Genomic DNA, 9,036 nt, shown 5'->3' on the forward strand with positions numbered 1-9,036 from the left:
ATTGGAGTAATAACGGTCCGATTCCCTAGTCTGTCTGTCTGTCTGTCTGTCAGTCCCCAGTTCAGCCGTCACTCCCCTGAGTCACCCCAGTCCGACTCCCTGGGCTCCACCTACTCCATCAGTGGCCTGCTGGGGATCCCACAGTCCAGCCAGGAGGGCAAGAGGAGCCATGACGACAGTAAGTACCTCAAATTCTCATGCAATCCCAAAATGTCTCTCACATTTTAAGATAATTTTATTAAATGAGATTAAATAAGATTCACTCTCACAATTGAATGAGTCCTCCCCACAAACTCAATAGACTCAGCAGCTTCTCCATATAATTCTCTCTCTCTCTCTCTCTCTCCTCTCTCTCTCTCTCTCTCTCTCTCCTCTCTCTCTCTCTCTCTCTCTCTCTCTCTCTCTCTCTCTCTCTCTCTCTCTCTCTCTCTCTCTCTCTCTCTCTCTCTCTCTCTCTCTCTCTCTCTCTCTCTCTCTCTCTCTCTCTCTCTCTCTCTCTCTCTCTCTCTCTCTCTCTCTCTCTCTCTCTCTCTCTCTCTCTCTCTCTCTCTCTCTCTCTCTCTCTCTCTCTCTCTCTCCTCTCTCTCTCTCTCTCTCTCTCTCTCTCTCTCTCTCTCTCTCTCTCTCTCTCTCTCTCTCTCTCTCTCTCTCTCTCTCTCTCTCTTCTCTCTCTCTCTCTCTCTCTCTCTCTCTCTCTCTCTCTCTCTCTCTCTCTCTCTCTCTCTCTCTCTCTCTCTCTCTCTCTCTCTCTCTCTCTCTCTCCTCTCTCTCTCTCTCTCTCTCTCTCTCTCTCTCTCTCTCTCTCTCTCTCTCTCAGGTGACCAGGAGAGCTGTAGACACAGTGTGGACTCTCAGGGCAGTGGGGGCGTTCCTAGAAAGCAGCTGAGACCAGAGCACTTCCCCCCGCAGCACCTGGACTGTGGCTTCGACCGCCATCACTACCCCCCAGACTCCTTCAGCTCTGCTGCTGCCAGCAAGACCGAGCAGGTACAGTAGCCTACATGGCACATTGGCACTGAGAGCCGGTGGATCCTGATTAACTCCACTCCCAAAATTACTCTCTCTATCCCTCTCTTTGTCTTTCTTTCTCTTTGTCAATTTATTTTTCTCTCCCTCTCTCTCTTTCACACACGCAACACACAAATGGTTAATCCGCTCTGTCCTCCACAGACTGTATACCCTCTCTCGCTCATCAATGGCAGTCTAGAAGACGGGAAGACCAGCCTCTCAACATCGAGTGCTGCTATTGGTCGGAATCTGGCAGCGCACCAGGGCTACACTGTGGTGACAGGTAAGACTCTTGCGATGGATGCTGCCCTCTCACTCTGCACAAATATCCGAGCTCAAAGATGAAGCAAGGGAAAACTGAACACGCTGACACATGGAAACATTGTTTTCCATCAGCATATTTGAAGACCCAGTTCAGAAAGACAGTTATGTTGAATGTAATAATGCATTCATAATCTGTGAATGTAATAGCAGTCTGTTTAGGCATGTATACTCTAAACTGTATCAACTGCGGTTGTCATCAATCTGATTATAGATCTTGGTTTCCGACTGAGCTATCATAGCAATTTATGTTTATCTCTGAGGTGCAGCCACATTTTAGCTTGCCGTGCCTGCTGATGCGTTGTGCAATTAATTTGTCTTATTATCACGAGCTGCCCAAAGCACCCTTTCAAGTTTAATTTTAAACAGATGTACAAGATGTGCTGTATGTCTATCCGCAGCGCAGTTCACAAACACATCAAACACGATGTAGTACCCATTCACTCATATTCATTTCAGCAATCAGCTTACAGGCTATTGCTGCTGTGTATTTGTTAATCCATTCATTCATATCAGTTAATTCCATTTTATTTCATTTTCTCACCCATCCACCCACCCACTGGCCGTGCCACCTCAGACCCCCTGCAGCCCCTCCCACTTTGTCTGAAACAGGAAATGTCCCCAGAGGTGACCAGCACAAGCCCCTCTCCAAATGTGGTGGCCAACTCAGCTTTTCTGGAGCTGCAGTCACTGCAAGCCCCTGTGTCTATCAGTAGCAGCTGCAGCAGCTCCAACCATTTCCCTCATGCCTTCAACTCATTCTCCCATCATGCACCAGTGTACGGCCAGTTCAGCAGCCAGTCTCTCATAGCAGGTAATGAAGCATTCATCTCATCCCATTGCCACTCCCTGTAGGGGGTTCATGCGGACAGTAGCCTACACTCTCTTATCATGTCACCTGCCACAACACACCAAACCCCATGTGCAGTTCTGTACAGGAACATCAATTGCTGTATATAATGGTACAATATGGTGGAATGGTAACTGATATGATTTCATGTACATGACACAGATTTAATTTTTGCCAAAGAATTGATTTGTTTTTTATTTGTATATCCACCTCCTGAGAAGGGCTGACATTGTGTGTTTTGTCCTTCTCTGTTTCAGGAAGGGACATGGTGAGCTCCACTCTCCCCGGCTACCCTCCTCACATCCCCTCCAGTGGCCAGACAGGCTACTCATCCTCCGCCATCACTGGCATGGTAGCAGGTAAGACTCCCATCCATTGACACTCACACTGAGACAGGCTATGGCATCCTAAGATGGGGTTTCAGAGAAAGAGATGAATGATGTCTCTCCTTTCAGTTCAGCTTACTTAAAGGTCCAAAGCAGCCATTTTCATCTCAATACTGTGATTGTTTTCAATTAAAATGGTCAAAAAGAAACAAAAATAGCTTCTTAGCAAATAGCAATTTCTTAAGCAAGAATTTAGCTAGGACTGTCTGGGAGTGGTTTGAGTGGAGAGGGGAAAACTGAAAATTAGCTGTTATTGGCAGAGAGGTTTGGAACTTTCTTTCTTATGGGTCTGTTAACTAATTTACTGCATGGTGATGCCACCATGGAAGGTCAAAACTCCCTCCCACCAAAACAGGCTGATATTTCAGGCAGTCTTTTTAAACAGCTCTTACACTAAAATGGCATTATTACGATTTTCACAATTTCACAGTATTATTCCAACCAATAGCGTGGAAATATATATAAAACACAGGAAAATCATGTTTTTGACTGCACTGGGCCTTTAAATGCAGTTCATAGTTTTATTTGTGACCCAAGCATGATCCCATCTGGGTTTTCCCTTTGGGGAAAGCTGGAACTGAATATGCTATGAGGACAAAGCACCACTGAGAAGAATGTGGACAAAAAACAAAACATTGTTTTGGGGCAAGGCAAAACCAACGTTAAAAAAGTAAGGATGGGAGTGAGAGAGGGAGAGACAAGTGCTGGGAGGGAGGATTGGAGATTAACAGGAAGGCATGGTGGTTAATGAGTAGCCTGCTCGGCTGGTGAACTGCACGGCGGTGCAGCCAGGGCCCAGGGGGTACAGGGAACAGGCTGAGGGTTCCGCCCTGCTGCCCGCACCCCCACGCCGCCCCTCTGACCACACATCGCCATGGGAACCAGGGGCCCCACCAGACGGGGAGAGGGTGGGGGGCCACAGGGTGGCAGAGTGGGCCTGGGTGAGAGGCAGAGAGAGAGAGACAGCACTTTGTGGCGTGTGTGTGTGTGTGTGTGTGTGTGTGTGTGTGTGTGTGTGTGTGTGTGTGTGTGTGTGATGTGCCTTTTTTATTTGAAGTCTGCCCTTCGAAGCGCGAAATGAGAGCGTCTGATTTATTATTTTTCTGGTGGGCTCGCTGTGAGGAAGCGTTCATACACAATTACTCACAGAAAGGGGGGGTTTGGGGGGGAGCGGAGGGATTCAATCCAGCCAACATAATTACCAATTAGATATTGGAATGTAAAAAAAAAGAAGAATAAGAAAAGAGGACAGAGAGAAAGGTTGAAAGGCTAAAGCAGGAAGTGAGGGATAGAGAGGAGAGGAGGGCATTTTGGAGGGACAGGGATGGGAGGGTTAAACGCTATAGAGAGGATGTGGAGGCTAGCCACACGCATCAATGAGTCAAGGGATTTTACCCCCAGCCATTCACCTGGCTCATAGATTAATGGTTTACAAGCTGCCCTAACCGTTGGTGAATTATGAGCTAAGTCTCAGCAGATGCTGGCAAGAGGACAAACACCCTCAAATGAAGGCAAAATAACACTTTGAGGAAGTCGGTGTCTTTATAAGAAATATTATGCTTGATATTGTCTAGACTGTAATGTAATTCTGTCTATAGGCTACAAGTATGTGTGTGAATTTCTTACTGAATGATGTTGGTTACTGTATATGTGTCTCAATGTACATCTGATGTATTTGCTGTTTTTTGTTCCATGTACTACAGGTGCAGACTACTCTGGCCAGACCTACACTCACTCCCCCTACACCTCCTACAGTGAAGCTTGGAGATTCACTAACTCCAGCATTCTGGGTGAGTCAGTCAGTCAGTCAGACAGGCACAGTGGTGTTCAATGGACACACCTTTCATAAGTATTAGAAGCATTCCACACAGGACCGTACTGTTTATAAAGCTGATGTTATGATTGCAGCAAACGTGAACAAATACAAAAGGAAAGTGTTCAGAATACACCTCACGGATCAGACTGAATTGTTGTAGATAAAAGTCCCAGCTTCCATTAAAATGTTTGTTTAAAGCTTCACTTTGACATGTTGAATACAAACCATTCATGTCATGTCAAGTTTATACTTTAAACCTTATTAAATTGCTTTGAACCTAAGATACAATGAATGAACCCAGAGTATCAATAGGAAATTCGCAAATACAAATCCTCACTCCAACCAGGAAATCATGTACAGCCAAACTTTTGGTTTCAGTCACGTCACATGTATCATGATCTCCCCTAGTCCCCATGGAAACTAGTCACCCAATTACCAGGGGGTCGGCTCCAAACCACTGCCGCCCATTGGTGTACAGTAACTCTCTTGGAGCTGACCAGCCTGAGAACTCGTGTTCTGTTGTGACCATGGTCACAAGTCAGTGTGTCACCTTGACCCAGCTGCTTTCACCAGTTATTAACGACACAGGGGAAAATAGACAGTATTAATGCTTGTGTGTTCTGAATGCTTAATTCTATGCATAACGCAAAACATTCTGTGATATTTCTTCCATCAAGTAGCAGACCCATCCTTAAAAGAGAGATTGCAAAACAGGCAGCTTTATTCATGGGACAAACTATCCAAGCAAGGCCGATTTCCATCTGAACCATCTGCTATTGTCATGTGGTGGATAGGATAAAGAAAGCCTGCTTTACATTGCATTGTCCCTCCTAACACCATCAAAGCCAAGCTAAAAAACAAACCCCAATAGTAAACTCCTTTATCTCTGTCGCCCCCTGCAGGTTCACCCTATTACTATGGCACGGCCTCCCGCACCGCTCCACCATCCACTACTGCCTACGACCATCTCTAGCTCCCACGGACCAACCCTCATCAAGATGACTGATAATGGGGACCAATAGGCAAATGCAGCAAGGGACAGGAAGCTATGATGAGAATTGGACTGTCTCCCAATAATGGACAGGGAAGTAAACATATTGGAGGGACTTTGGAGACTTTTAATGGCAACACTGGACCAGCAATGCTTGAGCATGAACTCATGGACAATACCTTCTCATGGCTAACTAATGAATTATTTATTTGTTTTTAATGACAGCTTCATCCAGGGTGACTTTACATGTTTACACATGACATTCTAAACACTGGAATACATTTGGGCAACTGATTTCTATGAGTTTTTCAGTGGCAAAGCCCTGAATCCTGCATCCTGTATACATTGCTCTTAAGCTGTTTCACCAAAGATTTTATTTTTAGCACATTTTGCAACTCTGACATGCATTTTTGACTTCATGGTGACATCACAGAAAGTATTGTGGTGTCACAGTGCAGTAACTGCTTTTTTGTGAAGCTAGGCTTGAATTTGCATCAAGTTTACAACAGTTTTATACAATACACACGTCCCTTTCGCATTCTAGGGTCTGTTTTTCTGGATTATCTGTGTTGAATTCAAAAGTCAGCCTATTTGAGCTCACCACCCAGCAAAACCTTCCACATCTTAAATGTAACATAGTGCCAATAGTCTGAATGAGGAATGCAGTCACACATGGTATCATTATCAGAGCAAAATGTTCTCATGTCTTTGTCAAAGAAAATGCATTACATTAATTGAACTATCTGGGTTAGGCTACTCTTGTTTGGCAATATGTATATATAGTAAATTGCAAACTGCTCTTAAGAAAAAAATGCATTCGGGGGTGAATATTGTGGGGATTAATGACTCATGAAAGATTTTGGGTTTTTTCTTCAATGATATTTCGAGTTTGTTGTCATGCTGATGTTTCGTAAGAATTGTGACTAAACACATTTTTTCGTATACTGTTATTAATATTATTGAAGATGTAAATACGGAATTTCTAAAGAATTATTTTTAATAAAATAAAGCATGACAAAGTGATTCTGCCTTGCCTATTTTTTCCACATCTTTGCAAATCGAGTAATTCATAATCCTTTTAGATTAGAATAAAGTAACATTAATGTACTTAGAATCAACAGACAAAAAAAGAAGAAACCAGTTTCTATTAAACTCTTTCTAGTTTGAGTGATGTATGTGGCATGTATTGTATTGTGGCATGTTGTCATGCACAAACAAAAACATAGGCCTACACAAAACACACCACTGTATTCATCACAATAAGGAATGGACATCACAATGAGATTATCATCATAATGTTGTTTGATGCTGCACAAAGGCAAAACTCCTATTTTGTAACAATCACAAAACTGCAATATTATGTAGGCTTATGTCACACATGGGTCTTGTATCAGTGAAAATCTTTAGGTGTAAAATAGGTGTAGCCTGTTTAGCCTACAGTCAAAATAGGTGTTCTGCAAATTTAAATTGATCAACACATTATCCCACCAGATCTTACTAACTCACAGTCACACTACTTTACTGTGTCCTGTTTGTGCTGTTAAATTCTCCACAAAGACAGTAGGCCTAGTTTGTTGCCATGGATGTCGGACGTATTATTATTAGTAGTAGTAGTATTAGGGCCTATATGGTTCTATTGCAAAACTCTTAAATGTTACATATTTTCTGCAACTCAGCAATTTACTGGAAATGTAAGAGGACGAAAGCAATGATCCTGAACACACGCACATCTGTTTAATTAATTTTTTTATTTTCTGCATCATGTAGTTTTATTTGCAATTATTTCTCCCCTCTTTGCGGCCTCATTATTATACCGCGGTAACGAGGCCATGGTTCGGCGGTGCCACCGCCCACCTGGACCCACCATCACAGCACAGGCCGCGGGACTTGATGGATGGCCTCTCCGCCGCGCATACAGCCAATATGAGATACCAGACCACACCCCACGATGTTGGAGAGCAGACCTATACATAAGGCTATCTCTGGAAAAAGTGTATTTTGGTTTCAAAAGGGACTCGATCCCGTTTTGTCTCGAATTTGATTAGTTTTATTGTTAGACTAGGGATGAATTCGTTACTGACTTGATTTTCCCGTAGCCCTACAGTTTTATATTCAACTTCATCAGTGAGTTTCCGCGCTATTAACCCTTGAATGCGAGCTGACGAATAGGCTAATAGGCTATATGCCACATACAGTGCCTTCAGTAAGTATTCATACCTCTTGACTTATTCCACATTTTGTTGTGTTACGCCTGAATTCAAAATTGATTAAATATTATTTTTCTCTCACACATCTACACACAATACCCCATAATGATAAAGTGAAAACATGTTTTTAGAAATGTTTGCAATTTTTTGTATTCACACCCGAGTCAATCATTTGTAGAAGCATATTTGGCAGCAATTACAGCTGTGAGTCTTTCCCGGGTAAGTCTCTAAGAGGTTTCCACACCTGGATTGTGCAACATTTGGCCATTATTATTTTCAAAATTCTTCATGCTCTGTCAAATTGGTTGTTGATCATTGCTAGACAACCCTTTCCAGGTCTTGCCATTGATTTTCAAGTAGAATTAAGTCAAAACTGTAACTCGGCCACTCAGGAACATTCACTGTCTTCTTGGTAAGTAACTCCAGTGTAAATTTAGCCTTGTGTTTTAGGTTATTGTCCTGCTGAAAGGGGAATTAATCTGCCAGTGTCTGGTGGAAAGAAGACTGAACCAGGTTTTCCTCTAGGATTTTGCCTGTGCTTAGCTCCATTCCGTTTCTTTTTTATCCTGAAATACTCCCTAGTCCTTAACGATTACAAGCGTTTCCATAACATGATGCAGCCACCACCATGCTTGAAAATATGGAGACTGGTACTCAGTAATGTGTTGTACTGGATTTGCCCCAAACATAACACTTTGTATTCAGGACAAAAAGTGAATTGCTTTTATATATTTTTTGCATTATTACTTTAGTGCCTTGTTGCAAACACGATGCATGTTTAGGAATATTTTTTTCTATACAGGCTTTCTTCTTTTCACTATGTCAATTTGGTTAGTATTGTGGAGTAACTACAATGTTGTTGATCCATCCTCAGGTTTCTCCTATCACAGCCATTAAACTCTGTAACTGTTTTAAAGTCACCATTGACCTCATGGTGAAATCCCTGAGTGGTTTCCTTCCTCTTCGGAAAATGAGTTAGGAAGGACGCCTGTATCTTTGTAGTGACTAGGTGTATTGATACACCATCCAAAGTGTAATTCATAACTTGCTCAAAGGGCTCATCAATGTCTGCTTATATATATTTTTTATACCCATCTACCAATAGGTGCCCTTCTTTGCAAGGCATTGGAAAACCTCCCTGGTCTTTGTGGATGAATCTGTGTTTGAAATTCACTGCTCGACTGAGGGACCTTACAGACAATTGTATGTGTGGGGTACAGAGATAAAAAATCATGTTAAACACTATTATTGCACACAGAGTGAGTCAATGCAACTTATTATGTGACTTGTTAAACAAATTAGTACTCCTGAACTTATTTAGGCTTGCCATAACAAAGGGGTTGAATACTTATTGACTGAAGATATTCCAGCTTTTCATTTTGTATAAATGTGTAAAAATTTCGAAAAATAGAATTCCACTTTGACAATATGGGGTATTGTGTGTAGGCCAGTGACAA

The 9,036-nt window shown here is 42.6% G+C and overlaps 1 pseudogene across 1 annotated transcript in view; it reads left to right on the forward strand.

Annotated features, from left to right (window-relative positions):
• LOC311127712 (paired box protein Pax-8-like) overlaps positions 1 to 5,354 on the forward strand; it is a 14,638-nt pseudogene extending 9,284 nt beyond the window's left edge. Inside the window, exons 5-11 of the transcript in view lie at positions 54 to 178; positions 818 to 987; positions 1,171 to 1,291; positions 1,907 to 2,143; positions 2,437 to 2,538; positions 4,269 to 4,355; positions 5,284 to 5,354. The product of the transcript in view is annotated as a paired box protein Pax-8-like (transcript). The remainder of the gene's footprint in view (positions 1 to 53; positions 179 to 817; positions 988 to 1,170; positions 1,292 to 1,906; positions 2,144 to 2,436; positions 2,539 to 4,268; positions 4,356 to 5,283) is intronic.
• Positions 5,355 to 9,036: the final 3,682 nt, after the last annotated feature.

This window comes from Coregonus lavaretus (assembly GCF_964263955.1).
Source record: "Coregonus lavaretus genome assembly, chromosome: 4".
Classification (NCBI taxonomy): Eukaryota; Metazoa; Chordata; class Actinopteri; order Salmoniformes; family Salmonidae; genus Coregonus; species Coregonus lavaretus.